This window comes from Ahaetulla prasina, chromosome 3 (genome assembly GCF_028640845.1).
Source record: "Ahaetulla prasina isolate Xishuangbanna chromosome 3, ASM2864084v1, whole genome shotgun sequence".
NCBI classification, from domain to species: Eukaryota; Metazoa; Chordata; class Lepidosauria; order Squamata; family Colubridae; genus Ahaetulla; species Ahaetulla prasina.
The window spans coordinates 186,357,721-186,382,286 of NC_080541.1; the positions used below are offsets into that span (position 1 = coordinate 186,357,721).

At 42.7% G+C, this 24,566-nt stretch overlaps 1 protein-coding gene across 3 annotated transcripts in view; it reads right to left on the bottom strand.

The window, feature by feature from the left end:
• Positions 1-24,566, bottom strand: part of SYT6 (synaptotagmin 6) — a 178,283-nt gene that overhangs the window by 88,809 nt on the left and 64,908 nt on the right. The window contains exon 1 of one of the 3 annotated variants that reach the window (XR_009154480.1): positions 2,374-2,633. The exons of the other annotated variants lie outside the window; for them this stretch is intronic. The gene's annotated coding sequence lies outside the window, so the exon portion shown is untranslated. Of the gene's footprint in view, positions 1-2,373; positions 2,634-24,566 lie in introns of those variants that run through there. 3 annotated transcript variants of the gene reach the window in all.

Consider the following 24,566-nt stretch of genomic DNA (forward strand, 5'->3'; position numbering starts at 1 on the left):
TTGTCAACTCTTAAATAAAAGAGGTAAATTTTATGCTATCTTTTGCTCTCTAGATGTGTTGGACTTCAACTCCTATAGCAGATTAAAATTAGTCTGTGATATTTTGTAAAACTAGAACATACACTTTAACACAGCCACTAAACAGTACTTCAGTTATGAGGAGGCTTTCAATCCAGAAATTATTCGTAATCTGTTTTCTCCATTAATCCTTTGTAAAATCTGTATCTTTAGATTTTCCCTGTGCTTTTGTGCTTCTTTCTTGAACTGAACTAGCAGTTATCTATATGGAAAGCGGAACTTTCTAGAATCTTTTGTCAACAACTTACATTTATCGAAAAGAAAATTTTCTTTTTTTATATGTTCCATCCTAATTATAAGCAATATTAATTTTAAATTTATCATAAAGGTCATATGTACACGAAGGATGCTGAGCTGCATCTTAGATATGTCTTTATCAGCTGACTCCCTGACTTTATCAAACACTCCCAGTTAAGGAGTCACAGTCTTACCACTGAGACCTCTTTGGCCTTTATTTTCCACTTTCTCTCTAGTACCTCCTTCAGGAAGTACTTCTCCAGTTTTTCATATTCCTTTCTTCCTAATGTTGCTGTCACTTGGCATCACTCCATTTATCACTACTGCTGTCTTCTGGTCTTTATCTACTACCACAATATCTGGTTGTTTGGTCAGTACCTGGCTGCCTGCCTGCCTGGATCTAGAAATCCCATAGAAGCTTAGCTTTCTTATTCTCAAACTTTTGTGGGATGCCCCACTATCTGTATGGTATGCTACAAAAAGGGAGTGACGTGGCCTGTCTGTTCCGCTAGACTGCTTAATGCAGGGATCTCCAACCTTGGCAACTTTAAGACTTGTGGACTTCAATTGGGCTTCGGCCGAAGAGGTTGTAGAAAAAATACTTTTAAAAGTCCAGATATATACTACAAATCACAAACCTTCTCTTCCTACCTGTCAAAGCAACATCAGAAATATCAAGATACTTAAACTGATTCCCTGGTGGTTTCATATAAAAAGGCAGTGAAGAAAGGAGAAAAAGGACCAATAAGGAAATAGCCACTTGAACAGTCTATGCCCCCCACCACCCAAAATGTCAGAAATAGTGGAATCATTGCAAAGCAATGTCTCCAAATCTTAAATCATGTGAGGGTCCAAGACACCATGAGAAATACAATAAGGATATAGTAGCCCCATCTAGATCTCCGGAAAGGTCATCAACAAGTGCCTAGACTAGTGCCTCAATCTTAATCCTGTCTGAATCCTGTCTGAAACAGTTTAGATCAGTGGTAGTCAACCTGGTCCCTACCGCCCACTAGTGAGCATTCCAGTTTTCATGGTGGGCAGTAGGGGTTTTGCCCAATACTGAAGCACTTTCCTTTTTTTTAATTTAATTGACTTAAAAAAAAATAATTCATAGCATTATTTACAAACATTTTCATTAGGTTTTCATAAAATTCCCAGTGACAATTTAAATTTCTGAAAATATACTATTTGTATCGCCCGCACATAAGTTTAGTTCACATTACGTAAGTGAAACTAAATGGCGCAAACAAAAGAGCCTCGTCCAAGAATAGCTCATGCATCTCCCCCCACACCACCCAGCTGTAACAGACAAGCAGAGCTGGTAGCCAGAGCCCCCCTCCCCAAAACCAATCCACGATGCGTGAGAGGCATGCACAGACAACGATACACGGCGCATTACTGTGGAACCCGTGGGAGGTTAGTAAATTTTACTACTAAAATACAAAAGTGGGTGGTAGGTATAAAAAGGTTGATTACCCCTGGTTTAGATAATCTGCTTCCTCTAAGGTACTCCAGGATTGATACACTGTTTAGCAGTTTCAAAGCCTTCTCCCAAAAGGAGAGCTTAGAAACATGGCAATAGTTGTCAGATACAGAACATTCCAAGAAAGGCTTCTTAGGAGGAATATATTACAATCCATTTCAAGGTTGCCAACTTTAGTCCTTTCAAAGAGGTGTAACTTACCACACAGATCCAATCTACTCTACTTTCTCCAAACCACTTAAGGACCAAGAGGGGAAAAGATGAAACCCACAAATGGCCAGGGACAGCTGAAAGTGAGCATTCTATTTACTTTATCAGAGTCCCAAATGTGGCCAGACATTGCCCCAGTTACCATGGTTGACTCCACCTCATTAAGAGTCAAGACTGGAAAATGGGAGCAATTTATTGGCAAAATTCTATGTCAACTGGACACAGCAATCAGGTAGGAGATTTACTTCTTGCCCTTTCATTAATATAAAATTGGCCATCTTAAATCAAGCTCATTGAATGAAAAACTACCAATGCTTTAGCTCTCTTACTGCCACAGTATAGGCTCAGACTTGATTCAATACCTGTGCTCGGTAAGATTCATTTTTCATCTTTTTCCACTGATTCTCTAGGCATCTTTTCTACTGTTTCATCTCCTAGAGGACCTCAGCAAACCAATTAACAAGCCAGGATCAGTCAACAAGGAGAAACTGCTCGGGGCAATCAAGTAATCCTTCTCCAGTCTGGGGCTCTTAAGATGTACCGTATTTGATAATTTCTATAAACTCTGGTCAGTCTGGATGTCCCAATTCAATACATCTGGAAAACACCAAAACGGAAAAGAACAAACAGCATGCCTTCTATCTTACTGTGTACAAACCTCAGCCATATTTTCAGTACAGGTTTCTCCATTACACCTTTGGACAAGAAGCTGCTTTAGGAAGCATAGGGCAGGCATAACCAGTTTTAGCAATGTCTTGTTTCTCAGACTTACCCTATCTGGTGATACAGTCATCCTGTACAGTGTTAGTCATAATCCACTAGCAATAAGACATCTGATTTCTCAATTCTCTCTTTTTACCAAACCACAATATTCATTATAATCATAGAAATTATGATTTGTTTGGCCAACAGACAAAAACACACAACTATTGCCTGATTTATGCATCTGGTGATTATGTACTTAAATTAATTAGCAGCTTTCTTTGTGTAGAAGTACAGTCAAGTAGAATAAATTCTAGCCACACTTTTTATGAAATGTATGCTTTAGCATGGTAATGAATGTTACTTATTCTGTACTGTTCATATTTCCTACTCTTTTATAAGCCATGTGGGACTGCTGATAAAGTATTGAAGGCTGGGATATTTAGAATGCAATTAATCTAAAGGTAATGACTAGTGTCTGTAACTATACATCCTCTTCGAGCACAGTTGATAAAATTATGACACTTGGAGGATTTACTTGGAGGACCCTGTGCTATCTGTTCACAGAGAGCCATCTGGAAATGGTAATTAAGAGGCACTTTTTGGATTGTAATGTTATATGAAGAGGATATTTTCCTTAATGTATTTATTCTCAAACTATTAATACAATTTTACAACTGTTAGCAACATGTATGGATTTTGGTCAATCAAAAAAGCTTCCCTGAACTCTGATATAGTTCTTAGAACAAAGTTGAAGAATCCTTATTAGATAGCTAAGCTTGATCAGTTATCTAGACAACTCACATCAGTTCTTTTTTTTTTTTTTTTTTTTTTTTTTTTCCCAAAAAAAGTTTTTATTGGTCAAAAAAAGGTTTATACAAATACATATCAGGTATGGTAAATTTTCATTTTTCTTATACATGATAAGAATTTTACTCAAAATTTTAAACACATACAACAGCCATATGGCAAGCAGGTGATCTGAGTAGCTAAGTTTCAATCTTACATACGCAATAAAGAAGGGTCAAGAATAATCAGAATATCATACAGAAGAGAATAAGGAAAACCAACACAATACCAAATATCTTTGTCACCTCCTAGTTTTGGATCTCAGAACTCTGGGTTCAGCCTGACCCAACTCCAGGGCCGCAACAGCGGCAGCCGCCTCCGCCCCATGGTCTATAACCTCCCCTTCTTCAATTCCTGGGTCATCTAATTCCAGGAGGGCTTTGTGTTCCTCCACGTAGGCCGCAGCCTCCGCAATTGTACTAATTTTTTTCGTAATGCCCTCCCGGAAAATCATCAATCCTCTGGCATCAGCCATCTGAAGCCTACTCCTTCTGGTACAATTTGCTTGACAAAAAGTAATATTTCTTTCTCATTTCACGCACCTGTCTGGGAATCTGCCTCAGAATGGCTATCTCCTGCCCCTATAAGTCAGTGCCCCACTCCTATGTTTTCTAAGAATTTCATCTCGCCTCTTTTCACAAATTTGACATGAACCTCTCTAGGAACTGCATGCGTGCGTGCATATTGTGAATTAACTCTATAAACTCGATCCACATCCCAATTCATAAAATCAACACCTCTCCCAAGAAATTCTCCCAACAGTTTAGTCACAACATCTCTCAAGTCTTCTTGGTCCACTTCTTCCAAATTTTGAAACCTAAGGAAATAAGACATTTTATCCATCTGTAGTCCAAGCACAGCATTGCCTGTCGCCTCCCTCTTTCTGCACTGCCCGCATCTCACCCTCCAGACCTTCCACTTTCTGCTTATTTTCTGCTGAGACTTGTTGAGTATCCTTTAAATCCTTTTGGATAGTCACAATTTCTGCTCTTATTTCATCCAGTTTCTTGTCCATATTAGATAACTTTTCCAGAATTCTCTCCATTTCTCCAGCAGTTGGTCTCTCATTAAAAAAAAAAATTTCAAAATCCTCAGGCAAGCACAGTATCCTTATAATTTCCTCCGGATCCACCAGGGGGCACTCACAGGAGCAACGAGTCCAGAGTACAGTTAGTCAACCAGGAAGCCGAAGGGAAGTGATGTCATCAAGATTCTCATAGTGAAGGCGGAAGCTGGACGCCACCATTGTTCCCCAGAGGAGGGGGCCTCAAACCCTCCCTCCTAAATTTCTCCATCACCTCTTCTCCAGAGCTCCACAAAACCGTAATCTTGTTATTTTAAGTTCTCCTCTCCAAAGTGATTCGTACTCCTTCCAGTCGCAGGGGAGAAAACCCCCGCACTCCGGGTACTCCACTCACGTTTGCCGATATCCCCTTCCCTTCTTCATTCCTCAATTCTTCTCCGTTCCCTGTTCACCACCAGGCTGCTGCAATTATAAATCCAAAGCCCCGGTGTCACTGGGCACAGCGGCCTAGGCGACGACCAAAATAATGGCCGCGGCCTGTGGCCTCCGAACCCCGCCGAGCCTAGGACGCGCCAGCATCGGTGCCCCCAGTCCTATATATCCGCTGGGAGACCCTGGAGCGTCCGTGCGGCAGGTGTCCTTTTCGGAACACCTGGCCCCTGAGGGCCTCAGCGGCGGCCGGATTCGGACACTGGAGGCAGGAGAAGCCTTCCAGACGTCCGTTGCCACCGGATACCGGAAGTCGTCTCTCAACTCACATCAGTTCTTTATTAGAGTTGCATTGAAAATATTCCATAAAACGCAACTCCTCTTTAAAGGAAAGTCCTCTCTATTGGATTTCAAAGCCTTTTCAGGGTTTGAACTTAGATTTCACTTCAGGCCTAGACATCATTAGGAAGGAAAAGAGAAAGAAGGCACGATATAAACTTAAGACATGGCATTCAAACAGCTGCTGTAGAGAAGTGGCAGAGAACTTGCTTTGAGTTTCAGCTAGCAGAATTAACCAACACAAATAATATATACATGGAAATGCAACTTAAAACCACCTGGTTCAGAATGTGGTCCTAGCATAAATCAGTCTGGGGAAGGAAGGAAGGAAGGAAGGAAGGAAGGAAGGAAGGAAGGAAGGAAGGAAGGAAGGAAGGAAGGAAGGAAGGAAGGAATTCCATCCAATTCATCTAAGGTCTGTTAAATGCCCTATAGTAAATGCAAGTGGTATGTTAATTGCTTTTGTCAATGAGTGTTTGGGTCTGTGAAAATGTTTGTCTATCACTCCCAACGACTAAAGCCAACATATCCAATGGTGAAGAAGGTTACTATAACACAGCATCTGCTGGAAGTATACAAGATCTCTGCTAGAAATGAGAAGACTGAATTTGATCGGCCTTTCTGTAGCTAAACAGTTATATCTTGCCTACAGAAATGCTTTAGTACTAAACCACCCATGTATCATGGGTCAATGGGGGAAAGGGGTTTTGTTGTCTTATTTAATAATGGATTAGGCTGCACAAGATAAACAATGAAAGTCCTGAGAGACTTGACTAATTGCATTCTCAACGTAGCAGAGGCATGACTTTGTAGTATAGAAAGCTAGCTCTGGAAAGATTCCCAGTATTTTTTGCATCAAGTAAAGCTTCACAAAATCCTGGCAGAGCAGCTTGTTCCCCTTATTTTCCCCTGCAAAAATTATTCGCAATTGAGAAATGTTTCTTTTTGTCAAAAATATATGCTTCTAATGCCAGAGGAGGAGGAGGCACATTTATATTAAATGGCTCTGAAGGACATTCCTTCTGCTCAGTGCCAATCCCAGAAAGCATATTTATCCTCTTGCAATTAGCCATGTGAATTGTGAATGAGAAACAAACTTGTAAAAAGAAAATAAAAGTCTGAAGGGGTAAACATCAGCCACTGATGCAAATATCAGCACTGAGCCTAAGCAACTCTGTCAGCCTAGAAGCATAAGAAGGATTGATTGATTTTGTCCTCTTAAATATCATCCTCCTGGGCTAGACTCCCAATAGGAAGTCAGTTTTAGAATAGAATAGAATAGAATTTATTGGCCAAGTGTGATTGGACACACAAGAAATTTGTTTTGGTGCATATGCTCTCAGTGTACATAAAAGAAAAAGAAAAAAAGGTTGTACCTTCATCAAAGGTACAACATTTACAACACAAATGATGGTCATAGGTTGCAATTTAACCCTTAATGACAGCAACAAAAAGTTAGTCATACAGTCATAAGTGGAAAGAGATTGGTGATGAAAATGATGAGAAGATTAATAGTAGTGTAGATTTAGTAAATAGTTTGACAGTGTTGAGGGAATTATTTGTTTAGCAGAGTGATGGCCTTCGGGGGAAAACTGTTCTTGCATCTAGTTGTTTTGGTGTGCAATGCTCTATAGTGTCGTTTTGATGGTAGGAGTTGAAACAGTTTATGTCCAGGATGTGAGGGATCTGTAAATATTTTCACGGCCCTCTTCTTGATTCGTGCAGTATACAGGTCCTCAATGGAAGGTAGGTTGGTAGCAATTATTTTTTCTGCAGTTCTAATTATCCTCTGAAGTCTGTGTCTTTCTTGTTGGGCTGCAGAACTAAACCAGACAGTTATAGAGGTGCAAATGACAGACTCAATAATTCCTCTGTAGAACTGGATCAGTAGTACCTTGGGCAGTTTGAGCTGTCTGAGCTGGCGCAGAAAGAACAGTCTTTGTTGTCCTTTTTTGATGACGTTTTTGATGTTAGCTGTCCATTTTAGATCTTGCGATATGATAGAACCTAGAAATTTGAAGGTTTCTACTGTTGATACTGTGTTATCTAGTATTGTGAGAGGTGGAAGTATGGAAGGTTTCTCCTAAAGTCTACCACCATTTCTACAGTTTTGAGTGCGTTCAGTTCCAGATTGTTACGGTCGCACCACAAGGTAGTCATTCAACCTCACGTCTATATGCGGATTCGTCATTGTCTCGAATGAGACCAATCACTGTTGTGTCATCTGCGAACTTCAGTAGTTTAACAGATGGATTGTTGGAGATGCAGTCATTGGTATACAGAAAGAAGAGAAGTGGGGAGAGCACACAGCCTTGTGGGGGGGGGCTGTGCTAATTGTACAGGTATCTGAAGTGATCCCGCTTAGTTTTACCGGCTGCTTCCTGTTTGTTAGGAAGCTTGTGATCCACTTACAAGTCTGTTCAGATACTTGTAGCTGGTTTAGCTTAGTTAGAAGAGTGTCTGGAATGATGGTATTGAATGCTGAACTAAAGTCTACAAAGAGGACCCTTACTTTGGAGTGTCTTTGGAGATTCAAGATTTTGTAAGATGTAGTGCAGAGCCATATTAACAGCATCATCTGTTGATCTATTTGCTCGGTATGCAAATTGCAAGGGGTCTAACAGCAGATCCGTGATGGTTTTCAGGTAGGAAAGCACTAGTCTTTTAAAGGCTTTCATGACTACAGATGTTAAAGCAACTGGTCTGTAGTCATTCAGTTCCTTGATAGTGGGCTTCTTCGGCACTGGGATGATGGTAGAGTGTGAAGCAAGAAGGAACATAGTACAACTCTAGTGATTTATTGAAGATATGGGTGAAGATCGGGGCCAATTGGTCAGCACAGACTTTTAAGCAAGAAGGAGTTATGTTGTTTGGGCCTGGAAAAAGTGACTTTTTTTAGTCATTTGCGTAAGACTTAATTGGCCAACAACATTGCCTTATCAACTTAATTAAAAGCGAACTTTCCTCCCCATGACATTTGTCTATGAAAACTTACCACACAGATCAATGTTAAAGAATGTATAATAATGCATAATAGACTTAAACTTACACTTCAGATGTTTGTCTGAACATGAGAAGGATTGAATGTGGGGAGAAAACAGGGTGTTTTGTGCATCCTATCCAACTGTCCTCAATCTCCCTATATTTAATCAGGACATATGAAGGGAATTTCACTTGTATTGGCTTGAATGTGAAGACAACTCTAAGTAGTTCTAATGCATACTCAAGAGAGACAATGAATATAGATATGTTTCTCCAGGAAATGGCCAAGAAACATATTAATTCCTTAACCAGTTACTCACATATCCCTAGTGCTGGTGTTCCATATCCATGGAGAATATAGATACAGTCAATTTTGTTATACTGCTGGACTATTCATGAAAGTAGCAGAATGTTCCTGCATTTGGAATATAGTTAAGTCTCTGAAAAAGTAGACTATGATCATCCCTTTTCTTTTAGCTACAATAGTTTCCCCAGCATGATGTCTTTCAGGAATACTAGATGATGGAGCAAAACTGATGAAGGATACTATGGATTTAGTACCTATAGCACCGACAACCAAATTGGGAAAACATTTGAATGTTTATGTAACTGTCAAGAATTCTTTTTAAAACCATTGATACAGACTTAGAAAAGATGCAAAAGTACTGGAAGCTGGACCACTTGTTTTCTTTAAATCTCTCTAAAAATACTGTATAAAAGTGATATGTGAAACTTACAAATTTATATGTAAGTGCTTTCTATTGCCTCTATCCTATATTTTGTTCTATCATTATTTCTATTCTATTATAATAATTACTGTTATTATAACAATGAGTATACTACTATTATTACCATATATTATGTATACTGTACTTTATAATAATTTACTATTCTATTACAATTACAACTGCTGGGTTACCTGCGCTGATCACGACTTTTGGGAATGATTTGGGTGGGTCGACTTGAGAAATAGGGTATGAGATGACTTAGATTGTGTTTTGTTAAAAGGGAAATGTACTTCTGCACATTGTCTAATAGCACAAATTGGTCTCTTTCTCCCAGTCTTGCTATGTTTGCCAGTTGGTGGTTTACCAGGTGAGATTGTTCAAAATTTAAAATTAATAGAGATAAAATCATTGGTTTCCATCATCAGGTTGACACTTAGGTTCCCAATTTCATTCAAGATTACATTTTATTAAAATTGTTGTCTTTATCCAGTATCTGATGATACGTTTTTTATATCATTGGCTAAGCAGATGAACTGGTTCTTTTAGTTCCATTGTAAAAATTCATCCTGGTTGACTACTCAGTTTGGTTTGTAAATATTTACATGCTATATGCACCTTTTTAAGAGAAATTAGTCTAAGATAGCACATACTATATATGCATGTTCATTTCTGCTGTATGAAAGAATTCAGGTTGAATCAGCTCAGCATCCTGATTATGTTCGCATATATTTGGTAACCACAAATTCTACATGCTTTCTTTAATACTCTTTCTCATGCCTGTAATTTAACATCTTTAAAAATAGATTTTTTTATTATTTTGCCAATCCGTGTGTGGTAACGATTAATGGATTACAAAGTTCACGCCTTCAGAGATATATGTTGCTGTGTCTTATCTCTTCCAGCAGTAAACACAAGGCTAGCCTGTTAGAATACTAATCAGAGCCTTGGCTCAATTCATATATCAAATATACTGTGATTTTTTTTTCTAGGAATGTGCTGTTAATGATTTCACATTTCAAATGTAGAGTCCTGCACTCTTCTTTGCATTTCTTTATCTGCTTTAAAGCAATGCTTTCTGTAGTTAGGTTCTCTGGTTACTGTATACGTACACTCAAACTGTCTGTTGATCAACATACTGTATAAGCTTTATGTAAACAGGTGGATCTTTCTCTTTGCTCATTTGGTTACAACAAAACAGTAACTTACTGCCTGGCTAGGTGGTTCAGTGGCTAAGGCACTGAGCTTGTCAATCAGAAAGATCAGGAGTTCAACAGTTTGAATCCCTAGTATAGGTCTTCTGCATGAGCAGGGGGTTGGACTAGATGAAATCCAAGGTCCCTTCCAACTCTGTTACTGTTACTACTGTGACCTGTTAATTTTGGATCTGAAAAAAGGATTATATGAATTTTTTGGGGATGAGATTTCCATTTTAAAATAGGGAAGTTCTGAGTCTTTGTTTTTATTGCAGACTAAAAAATGGAAACATTAATGTACAACCTATCATTCCATGAGCAAGGTTTTTTTTTATTTTATTTTATTTTGTCACAACAGTATACATAAACATTGTCATAGTAAAAAAAAAGAAAAACATATCATGAAATACACACACACACACACACACACATATATATATGTAAAGGATATGCATAGCTATATTAATTAGATATAATAAAGAGAACAATAGGACAGGAACGGTAGGCACTTTTGTGCTCTTATGCACGCCCCTTATAGTCCTCTTAGGAATGGGGTGAGGTCAATAGTAGACAGTTTTTGGTTGAAGATTTGGGGATTTTTTGTACAGACTATGGAGTCAGGTAATGAGTTCCAAGGATTAACAACTCTGTTGCAGAAGTCATATTTTCTGCAATCAAGTTTGAAGCGGTTGACATTAAGCTTGAATCTATTTTTTGCTCTTGTAATATTGCGATTGAAGCTGAAGTAGTTATTTACAGGAAGGATATTGCAATAGATGATTTTGTGTGTTAAACACAGGTCATGTCGAAGTCGACGTAGTTGTAAATTTTCTAATCCCAGGATTTCAAGCCTGGTGTCATAAGGTATTTTGTTGTTTTCGGAGGAGTGAAGAACTCTTCTAGTAAAATATTTCTGGACACGTTCTATTGTATTTATGTCAGAGATGTGGTGTGGGTTCCAGACTGATGAGCAGTATTCAAGAATAGGTCTGGCAAATGTTTTGTATGCTCTAGTTAGTAGTGTAGAGTTTTTGGAAAAGAAGCTGCGTAAAATTAGGTTAACTACTTTTAGAGCCTTTTTTGCCATTTAGTTGCAGTGGGCTTTGGCATTTAGGTCATTTGATATGAGAACTCCAAGATCTTTGATAGGGTGAGGGTCGTCAGTAAGGTAATGACCATCAAGTTTGTACTTGTTGATAGGATTCTTTTTTCCAATATGTAAGACTGAGCATTTGCTGGTAGATATTTGTTGCCAAGTTTTAGACCAATCGGAAACTAAGTCGAGGTCTTCTTGAAGGGTAGAAGTATTGTTAGTGGTATTAAATAGTTTGACATCGTCAGCAAAGAGAACACAATAACTTGAGATGAGGTCATAGAGATCATTTATGTATAGTATGAAGAGCGTTGGACCAAGAACACTACCTTGGGGAACACCACTTATGACAGGAACAGGATTTGATATAGCGTTACCAATTTTGACCACTTGTTGTCCGTTTGACAGGAAGGCGTTTATCTAATTGTGAAGAGGTCCCGAAATGCCGTAGGATTTTAGTTTGAGCAGTAGTTTATCATGTACTACTGAATCAAAAGCTTTGCAGAAGTCTATGTAGATTGCATCTATTGCTTTACCTTGATCAAGGTTGGTAGTCCATATGTTTTTGCAATGAAGAAGTTGTAAGTTACAAGACAATTTTTTTCTGAAATGAAATTGTTTATTAGAGAGAAGGTTGTTTGTTTCAAGGTGGAGTGTAATGGATTGGTTTATGATAGATTCCATTACTTTGCATGAGACACAGCATAGAGAAATAGGTCTGTAATTTTCAACTAGGCTTGGGTCTCCTTTTTTGAAGATAGGGATGACTGTGGCTAGAGACCAGAGTTTTGGAAGGTAACTAGTTTTGAAGGCTTTATTAAAGATTATGCTTAAGGGTTCAGCTATATTAATTGAAAGTTTTTTTAAAAAGTATGCACATAGTCCATCTGGTCCAATAGATAAAGATGGTTTCAGGTTGCGAAGGGCTTTTTCAACATTATCTTCAGTGAAGTCTATATGTGTTAGGTCGTTGTTTTCTTCTGTGAAGTTTATATGAGTTAAGTCGTTGTTAATATTATTGATGCGATTGGGGAATGTTGGATATGAGCCATCCCTGTTTACAAAGACTGAGCCGAAGAATGTGTTGAAGAGGTTTGCTTTAACTGTTTCGTCAGTACATTCTTTGCCGTTAGGTTCTTTTAGTGGTGGGATGGATCTTGTTTCTTTAAGTTTATTGTTTACAAAATTATAGAAAGCACGATTGGAATTTGTGCGTAGAAGGTCTTCTTCTTGTTTGGTGTGGTAAGTGTTACATTCTGTTTTTATTTGGTTGCAAATATTCTTGTAGTAGTTGTAGTTGTTACGTTGTATGAAATTTTTTGCTAAGACTTTGTTTGTATTTGTTCCCATTTTTCCACTTACGTCACTGAATTATGTAGTATACCAAAATGCATGAACATAACTTTAATTTTTTTAATACACATTCAGGCATGATCCGTTGAGATCTCCGTGAACTATGATATTGGTGTGAAATGAGTCCGGATCAGTCCTGTCCATTTTGCAACTGGAATCAATAGAGTAAGAGCATTGTTGGCAGGATTCAGATCTTGTGAACAAACTCCTAATTCTCCATCTGGCAATGCTCACAAAGCAAAAGGGGGAGAGAAAAGAAGTGAACAGAAAGGGTGCCTGCCACAGGAACATAAATTATACTGATTCATAACAAGATGACATTAAATTATCTTGCATTTATCCTGCCTTATCAAATTTAGGGTTGTTTTCAAATTGGCATGTTATACTTATATTAGGAAAGACTATGGCTCAGATTATGTTCAAATGGGAACTTTTTTGTATTAATATATTGCTTTTGCACTTCCTGATTCTTGCAAAATGTTACCGAAGGATCCCCACCACCACCACCACAAACTCTCCACATTGCAAACAGATCATTCTGGGATGTATTCAGGCTTTCTCAAAATGTTCTTTCTACTTCAGCTTCTCCTCTTGTCGCGCCATCCTTCTGCCATCCATGTTGTTGAACACAGAGAAAATGAGTATATGCATGAGTATATTTCTATATAACTGTACATATGCTCACTTTGATAAGTAATAACAATTGAGAACATCCCTAAGTATTCACTATTGTTCGGTAAATTCTCCTGCTGTAATATTTTATATGGCAGTAATAGGGACAATCTTCTTTGTAGGAGGTTCAATCGAATCCCTCCTTCAAACTGAATTTTCAAATATTAAGTCAAAGATATTGACTTATATTGGGAGCAGAGATGGTATTCAGCCGGTTTGGACCAGTTCAGGTGAACCCGTAGTGGCGACTGTGGTGCCCACCCTCCCAAGCCAATAATAGAGCATTAGTCCTTGTTTTCCCCTCACATGTTTTACTGCATTGTGAGAGAAAGCAAAACATTAAAAATCTATTTTTTTTTCCGTCGGCGGTTGAGGCTTGGCGGACTGGTGAAGGCGGCCTTGTGGAGATGGGGGGAGGGGGCTGCATGTTTTTCAGTTGAGACGGCGCTTATTCAGCTGCGCCCTGTTTGCACCCCTGGACTACGCCTCCTTGGGCTTCTGGTTTCCAGCTTGTTGGACTATCTCTCCCACTGAGGGTGGGGGCAAGTGATGGACATGACGACCATGTTGAGGCGTGGGGCAGGAAGGTGTATTCTCCAGCTGACATTGTGGCTACCCTTTACCCCCACTCCCGGACCTCCTTCCTGGACTGCTGGAACATCTCTCCCGCAGACGGCACACTCCGGTCCAGCGGAACATCTACCTGGTAGATGGGTTGAGACGGTTTACGATCTTTTGTCTGCTAATCCACCAGGATATAAATGGACTTTACATCTCTCCAGGACGGACTGCCTGTCTCTTTTTTTCCATCTGTTACCGGACCCCAGAAAAACATCCCAGCATAACATTTTAGCTGCCAAATGGGACATAGTCAGCTGACGGTCGATTCTATGTGTTATTCGCCACAGGAACTCTTGCGCCTGCAGTGCCCCGCCGCAGGAATGGCCCGCCACATTACCGAGGGCCGGCCTCTATGATGGTCTTGGGACCCACAGAGGTGGCATGCGAAAAGAAGGGCTTGTGGGGTTTTAGAGGAATTTTAAGGGGTGGGAGGGTAAGGGGCGGGTAATGGGGTAACCCGTCGGGTAGGGGCCAGTTCCTGCACATGCTCATGGCGGTTTTTCTTTATCAGGTCCAGAGGTTATGGGGAGGCGTGTTCCTATTTGTGAGGGTGGTTCTATCGACACGGTAAGTGGGAGAGGCAGATATGGCGGAAGCGAGGGGTCATACCAAGTTTCGGGAGCGCGTGCTCGATGTTTGAAAGCGATCACGCGCTCCGACCCCTTGGACTTCTCCCGTTCCCCGGATGGTCAGGATCCTCAGAGCTTGGGCCTCCAGCTGATGTTGTGCAATGCCTGGTCCGTGGTGAACAAAGCCCCCCTTGTCTGTGATCTTATACAGGGGGGTTCCGCGGACCTTATGGGCATTACGGAGACCTGGTTAGGCACTGAAGGGGGCGTGCCCCTGGTTGAGTTGTGCCCGCCGGGTTTCCGTGCATTCCATCAGCCGAGGGCCCAAGGTAGGGGTGGGGGGGTGGCGGTTGTGATTAGAGAGAGTCTAGAGCCGAGGGAGACCACTGTACCTCAGATTGCCGGGTGCGAATCCCTCTTTGTGAGATGGGGTCATAGGTGTCAGATGGGTATGCTGATCACGTACCTGGCTCCTTGCTGCGTGACAGCTGCCCTGCCCGAGCTCCTGGAGGTGCTGGCTGGGGTGGCAGTTGAGACCCCCAGACTTTTAGTCATGGGGGACTTTAACTTGCCATCGTCCGGCTCGTCATCGACGGCAGCTCGGGAGTTCACGGCTTCCATGACGGCCTTGGACATGACCCAAGTAGTTGATGGCCCTACTCACATTGGGGGTGGCACTCTGGACCTGATTTTTCTCTGGTCAGTGGTTGAGAGATCTGGACTTAAAGGAATTAGTCATTGAACCTTTGTCATGGTCAGATCACTCTCTTCTTCGCCTGGACTTTCTGACCGCCATTCACCACCGCAGGGAGATGGAGCCGACACGTTGGTTCCGTCCCAGGCGCCTGATGGACCCGGATGGGTTCCGGACGGAGCTTGGGCCATTTCCTGAGGGTCTGGCTCACGGCTCGACTGAGGAACTTGTTGCGGCCTGGGAACAGGCGCGGGGCCTTAGACCGTGTCGTGCCTTTGCGGCCTCTGACCCGGCGCGGGTCCCAACCAGCTCCTTGGTTCTCCGAGGAGCTGAGAGGATGAAGCGCGGACAAGACGCCTGGAGAGACTCTGGAGGTCTAGCCGTTCGGAAGCTGATCGGACACTAGTGAAGTCCTATACCAGGACTTACCTAGTGGCATTGAGGAAGCGCTACGCCTCCTCCTCATTGCATCGGCAGATAACCGTAGCCGCCTGTTTGGTGACTCGCTCCCTCCTACACCAGGGGAGCGGATGACCCGCTGCAGGGACGTGCTGAGGAGTTTAATGGTTATCTATCGATAAAATCGTTCAGCTCGGGATGGTCTGGACCAAGATTGCAGTGATGGGTGAGATGCTCGAGGGTGGTCTTGGTGACATTGTTTGGGATGAGTTTGACCCTGTGGCTCCGAGGACATGGACAGGTTGTTGGGTAGGTTGAATGCCACCACGTGTTTAATGGACCCGTGCCCTCTTGGCTGGTGCTGGCCACTCGAGAGGTGACACGAGGCTGGCTCCAGGGATTACGACCGCTTCTTTGGTGGAGGGTGTCTTCCGCCACCTTGAAAGAGGCGGTGGTGAGGCCCCTCCTTAAGAAGCCGCCCTGACCCGGCTGTTTTAGGTAATTATCGTCGGTCTCCAACCCGCGTGAAGGTTGTAGAGAGTATGGTGGCATATCAATTTCCCTTGCACCTGGATGAACTCACAGATACTGTAACATCATATGTCAGCTTCTGTGAAGACCTATGTACCTACAAGGAACTTGCGAATACACAGTAATAACAAACCTTGGTTTACACCTAAACTTAAGCAGCTACGACATTCCAAAGAGGAAGCCTACAGAAAAGGTGATAAAATGCTGTACAATCAGGCCAGAAATGCACTAACAAGGGAGATAAGAGCAGCAAAAAGAAGCTACTCTGAAAAGCTAAAGAATCAATTTTCAGCAAATGAACCAGCAAACATGTGGAAAACTCTTAAAAATATCACCGGCTATGGCAAACCTCCTTCCCAGGCTGAAGGTAATCAACAACTGGCAGATGACCTGAATGAGTTTTACTGCAGGTTTGAAAGGAAACTACAGCCACCTATCTCCACAACCCCCATCTCAGACACAGCAACAACAGCCAAGCCTCCTACAACTGACCCCATTTCATTGGGTTCACAAACCCTAGTGATCACAGAAAAGGAAGTGCAGGACCTATTTCACAGACAAAAGCCAGGAAAAGCGCCAGGCCCAGACAAGATAACTCCTTCTTGCTTAAAAGTCTGTGCTGACCAATTGGCCCCCATCTTCACCCATATTTTCAATAAATCACTAGAGATGTGCTATGTTCCTTCTTGCTTCAAACGCCTACCATCATCCCAGTGCCAAGAAGCCCACCATCAAGGAACTGAATGACTACAGACCAGTTGCTCTAACATCTGTAGTCATGAAAACCTTTGAAAGGCTAGTGCTTTCCTACCTGAAAACCATCACGAATCCGCTTTTAGACCCCTTGCAATTTGCATACCGAGCAAATAGATCAACAGATGATGCTGTTAATATGGCTCTGCACTACATCCTACAACATCTTGAGTCTCCAAAGACCTATGCAAGGGTCCTTTTGTAGACTTTAGTTCAGCATTCAATACCATCATTCCAGACATTCTTCTAACTAAGAAGCCGCTGGGTGAGATCATCAGTGGTTTCGTGTGAAGTACCAGCTGTGGCGCGGATGACACCCAGCTGTACTTTTTCACACCGGACCACCCCAACGGTTATCAAGTGCTGTCCCGGTGCCTGGAGGCCGTACGGGTCTGGATGGGGAGAAATAGGCTCAAGCTCAATCCCTCCAAGACAGAGTGGCTGTGGATGCCGGCATCCTGGTACAGTCAGCTAAATCCGCGGCTGACCATCGGTGGCGAGTCATTGGCCCCGATGGAAAGGGTCCGCAACTTAGGCGTCCTCCTGGATGAACGGCTGTCTCTAGAAGATCATCTGACGGCTGTCTCCAGGAGAGCGTTCTACCAGGTTCACCTGGTACGCCAATTGCGCCCCTTTCTGGACCGGGATGCCCTATGCACGGTCACTCACGCACTCGTGACGTCTCGCCTGGATTACTGCAATGCTCTCTACATGGGGCTCCCCTTGAAGGGCATCCGGAGGCTGCAGTTAGTCCAGAATGCGGCTGCGGGTGATAGATGGAGCCCCGTGGCTCCGTGATAACACCCATCCTGCGCAGGCTGCACTGGCTACCTGTGGCTTTCGGGTGCGCTTCAAGGTTCTGGTGACCACCTTTAAAGCGCTCCATGGCATTGGGCGGGTTACTTACGGACCGCCTACTGCTACCGAATATCTCTCACCGACCGTGTGCTCTCACAGAGAGGGTCTCCTCAGGGTGCCGTCAAGCGGCAATGTCGTCTGGCGACACCCAGGAAGGGCCTTCTCTGTGGGGGACCCCACCCTCTGGAATGAACTACCCCCCGGACTTTGTCAGCTTTCGGACCTCCGGACCTTCCGCCGCGGGCTTAAAACATATTTATTTAACTGTGCAGGACTGAGCTAGATTTTAAATTATCGGTTTTAAATTGGGTTTTATTCTATATTTTTAATTCTAAATTAACGGGCTTTTTAGAATAAGTTTTTTAATTGTTTTTTATATTGTATTTATGTGTTTTTAAATGCCTGTACACCGCCCTGAGTCCTTCGGGAGATAGGGCGGTATATAAATTTGATTAAATAATAAATAATAATAAAATAATATTGGGGACAAAAACATGGCAAAGCTATTTCTCCGATTAGCCAGAAACAATAGAAAGTGATCAAGGCATCTTCACTTCAGGACTGGGAAACAAATTCCAGGCCCAGAGAGGAGGCAAACATTTCAATCAGAGTAAAACTATCCATCTTAGAAGTACAGAGGAAAGAGTCAATGTGCCTTTCCTCTAAAGCAGGAAGAAAGGCATGAAGTTCAATAATGTCATAAGGTAAAGGTAAAGGTTCCCCTGCACATGCATGCTAGTCATTTCTGGCTTTAGGGGCAGTGCTCATTTCTGTTTTTAAGACAAAAAGCCAGCACTGTCCGAAGACGTCTCCGTGGTCATGTGGCTGGCATGACTAAATGCCAAAGGCACACGGAGAACTGTTACCTTCCCACCAAAGGGGTCCTTATTTTTCTACTTGCATTTTTTACATGCTTTCGAACTGCTAGGTTGGCAGAAGCTGGGACAAGAAATGGGAGCTCACCCCGTTACATGGCACTAGGGATTCAAACTGCTGAAATGCCAACCTTTTGATCGACAAGCTCAGCATCTTAGCCACTGAGCCACTGTGTCCCAGTCTAATTATGTCATAAGGATATGCAAATAAGTTGCCAACACTGCATATGGAATAGTCTAAATGTTAACTAAACTTTCTGGCTTGTAAAATCTCCAACATTCCTTCTAGTCATGGATAAAACTAAGAAGAGGGTTGAGGTTTATATCAGGTTCATTAATATTGATGTGAATCAATACATTTCTTGCCTTATCATCTCCATGAAGATATTTGGACTTATGCCGTCCTACTGTTTGTCTCTCATTCTTGTGCTAGGATTTGTTTAAGTAGTTTTGCTGATGGAAGAAAAAAGAAAAAAAAACCCTCAACAATTATTATCCTGTCTTTTTAAATCTGATTTGATTTTTCTTGATCTTCTATCTTTTTTTTAAATCATAAATCTGTATTCTTCTCAGTCAGAAGTCAGTACTTGCTCTTTTCACTGGACCCTATATTTTGTTGTAACATGAAAGATATGGACAAAGCGCATGATTCAGCATAGAATTAACCAGACAAAATTTCTTCAGTGGCAAAACAGGCTACCTTTGAGTACTGGAGATTTATAGCAGGCAGGCAAAGGGTATAAACTCAGGTAAGCTATGTGATCCAGCAAGTCAAGATGGCGGACATACTCATTCCCCAATTTTCTCATATTAATTTTATAAAGCAAGATGGACTTGCAGAGAACGGGGTGGTTGGATGGAGTCACTGACGCAGTAGGCGTCAGCTTAAATGGGCTCCAGAGGATGGCAGAGGACAGGAAAGCCTGGAGGAATGTTATCCATGGGACATGACTTCACAACTAACAACAACAATAACAACAAGATGGACTTGAGATACAAAATCACTGAATGAGCTTTCAAAAATCTGGGCCAATCTAGTTAGTCCTAAATTAACGCTTTGACTATTTGTTTTTGAGTATTGTTGGTTCAAATCCAACTTCTGATTTTGAGCCTGCCTTTGAAAAGTCCTATGGAAGGTAGACTAAAGTCTACTAAGTCATCCAACCCCAAAACTCTTTGCAATGTTCAAATTTTATTTATAAACAAATATCTGTGATTTCACCGGGAATGCAATCACTTGTGTTACCTGTTTTTGTTGTGAGGGATTTTTCATAAAACTAAGTCCTTTAAGGACATATTTATAACTGCAGAATAGGTTATTATTATTATTATTATTATTATTATTATTATTATTATTATTATTATTATTATTATTATTATTATTATTATTATTATTATTATTTATTTATTCATACTTTTATACCGCCCTATCTCCCTAGGGACTCAGGGCGGTGTACAGCCATATAAAAACACATAAATATACAAAGTAAAAACATTCATCTAAAAAACTTATTATATAGGCCAAAATTTAAAATAGACATATAAACAATAAAACCCAATTTAAAACCAAATCTAAAATTTAGACATTTAAAATTTTTAAAAATCTAGTCCAGTCCTGCGCAAATGAATAGATGTGTCTTGAGCTCGCGGCGGAAGCTCCAAAGGTCAGGAAGTTGACGAAGTCCTGGGGGAAGCTCGTTCCAGAGGGTGGGAGCCCCCACAGAAAAGGCCCTTCCCCTGGGCGTTGGCAGTCGGCACTGCCTGGCCGACGGCACCCTGAGGAGTCCCTCCCTGTGAGAGCGCACGGGCCGGTGGGAGGCATTCGGTGGCAGTAGACGGTCCCGTAAGTAACCCGGACCTATGCCATGGAGCGCTTTGAAGATCATTACCAAAACCTTGAAGCGCACCCGGAAAGCCACAGGCAGCCAGTGCAGTCTGCGCAGGAGGGGTGTTACATGGGAGCCACGAGGGGCTCCCTCTATCACCCGCGCAGCCGCATTCTGAACTACCTGGAGTCTCCAGGTGCTCCTCAAGGGGAGCCCCATGTAGAGAGCATTGCAGTAGTCCAGGCGAGATGTCACGAGAGCATGAGTGACCGTGCATAAGGCATCCCGGTCCAGAAAGGGACGCAACTGGCAAACCAGGCGGACCTGGTGAAAGGCTCTCCTGGAGACGGCCGTCAAGTGGTCTTCAAAAGACAGCCGTCCATCCAGGAGAACACCCAAGTTGCGTACCCTCTCCATTGGGGCCAATGACTCGCCCCCAACAGTCAGCCGAGGCTGCAGCTGACTGTACCGGGATGCCAGCATCCACAGCCACTCCGTCTTGGAGGGATTGAGCTTGAGCCTGTTTCTCCCCATCCAGACCCGTACGGCTTCCAGACACCGGGACAACACCTCGATAGCTTCGTTGGGGTGGTCCGGTGTGGAAAAGTACAGCTGAGTGTCGTCAGCGTACAGCTGGTACCTCACACCGAAACCACTGATGATCTCACCCAGCGGCTTCATATAGATGTTGAACAAGAGGGGCGAGAGAATCGATCCCTGAGGCACCCCACAAGTGAGGCGCCCGGGCCGACCTCTGCCCCCGTCAACACCGCTGGCGACCGATCGGAGAGATAGGAGGAGAACCACCGATAAACGGTGCCTCCCACTCCCAATCCCTCCAACCGGTGTAGCAGGATACCATGGTTGATGGTATCAAAAGCCGCTGAGAGGTCTAATAGGACCAAGGCAGAGGAATAACCCCTATCCCTGGCCCTCCAGAGATCATCCACCAACGCGACCAAAGCCGTCTCAGTGCTGTAACCGGGCTGGAAACCGGACTGGAACGGGTCTAGATAGACGGTTTCCTCCAGGTACCGGGGAAGCTGACATGCCACCACACTCTCTACAACCTTCGCCGCGAAGCGAAGGTTGGAGACCGGACAATAGTTACCTAACACAGCTGGATCCAGGGAAGGCTTCTTGAGGAGAGGCCTCACCACCGCCTCTTTCAAGGCGGCCGGAAAGACCCCCTCCAACAAAGAAGCATTTGTAAACCCCTGGAGCCAGCCTCGTGTCACATCCTGTGCGGCCAGCACCAACCAGGAGGGGCACGGGTCCAGTAAACATGTGGTGGCATTCAGCCTACCCAGCAACCTGTCCATGTCCTCGGGAGCCACAGGGTCAAACTCATCCCAAACAACCTCAACAAGACGGCTCTCAGACATCCCACCCGGATCTACCCAATTTTGGTCCAGACCGTCCCGAAGCTGAACGATTTTGTCGTATAGATAACCACTAAACTCCTCAGCACGTCCCTGCAACGGGTCATCCCGCTCTCCCTGTTGAAGGAGAGAGCGAGTTACCCGAAACAGGGCGGCCGGGCGGTTATCTGCCGACGCAATGAGGGAGGAGACGTAGCAACGTCTCGCTTCCCCCATTGCCACTAGGTAGGCCCTAGTATAGGACCTAACTAGTGTCCGATCAGCCTCCGAACGACTGGACCTCCAGGAACTCTCTAGGCGTCTTCTCCGGTGTTTCATCTCCCTCAGCTCCTCTGAATACCAGGGAGCTGGTTGAGACCTACGCTGGGTCAGAGGCCGCAAAGGCACGACACGATCCAAGGCCCCCGCCACGGCTCGTTCCCAAGCCTCGGCCGAGCCGTGAGCCAGACCCTCAGGAAACGGCCCAAGCTCTGTCTGGAACCTCTCCGGGTCCATCAGGCGCCTGGGACAGAACCAACGTATTGGTTCCATCTCCCTGCGGTGTTGAGTGGCGGTCTGAAAGTCTAGGCGAAGGAGGAAGTGATCTGACCATGACAAAGGCTCAATGACTAAATCCCTCAAGTCCAGATCCTTCAACCACTGACCAGAGATGAAAATCAAATCCAGGGTGCCACCCCCACTGTGGGTAGGGCCATCAACTACTTGAGTCAGGTCCAAGGCCGTCATGGAAGCCGTGAACTCCTGAGCAGCTGAAGATGACAAGCCGGTCGATGGCAAGTTAAAGTCCCCCATGACAATAAGTCTGGGGGTCTCCACCGCCACTCCAGCAAGCACCTCCAGGAGCTCGGGCAGGGCTGCTGCCACGCCGCAAGGGCTGCTGCCATTGCCAGGGCTGCTGCCACGCCGCAAGGCGTGTTATCTCTATCACATTAAAATACATGGGATTTTTTTTATTATTATGAAAGAATGAGTTTGAGAACCACCAAAGCAAAAGGGAAAAAGAAAAGGGGAAGGGGATAAAAAACAGTTTTGAGGCATACTGCCGTAAAACAAGAAGCGACTTGATCCTGAGGGAAAAAATGGCCTTTGTCGTTATGTCCTCTGCTATCACTGTGCATTGCAAATCTTGTGAAAACAGCTGATTAAGAAAAGGCTCGATTTTATGTCATATTAGGTAAGAATCCAGGAGAATATAATAAAAATTCAGGATTCTTTCCCTACAAGACTTCATGCTGCTACCCAAGTTTGAGTAACCTATAGAGATAATTAGGCAAATTGAAACAGAAAATGAATTAATGCCCCTGAGAATGCTGTGCTTTTGATGGGCTGTTTGCCATCCAGCAATGCTATGCTAATTATGGCAGCATTGATTTTTATTACTTAGCAATGTTCACAGTCATTAAAAAGATTCATAGATAATACTGACCCCATTGTAGAGAGCACTGTTTAATTACATCAAAATATCACTTTCCTCCAGAGATAACTTTAGACGTTCACACAATACAGTAGCATCTCAGGGTCACTTAAATATAATTTTAAAAATCATTTTTAAAATCAGAATTAAAATAAAATCAGTTTTAAAATCATTTTAAAATCCTTTTTAATCAAAATATATTTTAAAATCAGAATACAAAGAGCTTTTCAAAGAAAAGGTCAGGCACAAAAATTAGAATCTAATTACTTTCCTTTTCCTCTTTTGCTAGAAGTATGTCTTGATATAAGGCTAAGAATAACTTCTGGAATGCCAAAAGTACATTGCAGCACTTTTATAAAAAGCTTACTGTGAGAGAGGTTTGTGTATTCACAAAATGTCTGCTACAACTAAGTACGTTGCTACAGTACGCTAAGGAATCTTGTTAGCCCTAATAAAAGTAGTTCTTGCTTATCTGTACCTCATTTAGCATTCAATGTTACAATAATGTAAAAAAATGTATGACTGTTGTAGCATTCCACGTGATCACCATTTCAGGTGCTTCACAACTATTGTACATTTATGACCATCACAGCATCATACAATCACATTGTTGGTATTTATGTGCTTCCCAACCAGCTTGCGTTCAGCAAAATTAATGGGGAACAAAGAAGTAAAATCATAAGTTGTTGTCATGAGATGTTTTGTTTAACAACCATAGTGATTTGCTTAATGACCAAATGGAAAGTGAGTCTGGTTTAAGTCTGTGGTGGTCATGTGATTTTCTGCTTAGTGACTGTGGCACTTAGTGACATAGTTGCCGGTCACTAATTGAGAACTATTCGTAATTCTACCAAGATATTGTATTATCTTTTTTTCTTTTCCTAGACAGGCAAGCATGCTTCTAGACACAGCACTGGGCTCCAGCCATCTGCTATTTTTATATTTTAAGAATGGTTGAACGAGCAACACAAGGCCCACAGCTATTTTTGAAAGAGGGCTCTGACTTTGCAAAAAGGAGGGCCAGATTCTTATATCTAGTAGCAGACAATGCTAGAGTGGGCTGACAAAGGTCAGATCATATAAAACCATTTTAATAGATGTGATTGCTCTAATCCAGTGCTTGGCAACCCAAACAACCTTAAGATGTTTTGACTTCAACTACCAGAATTTGCCAGCCAGCCTGCCCATGATGGGTTACCATATCTATGTTATTAAGCAGAAAGTGAAATATTGTATACAAATAATCAAGTCCAACAAGGGTGAAAGGAA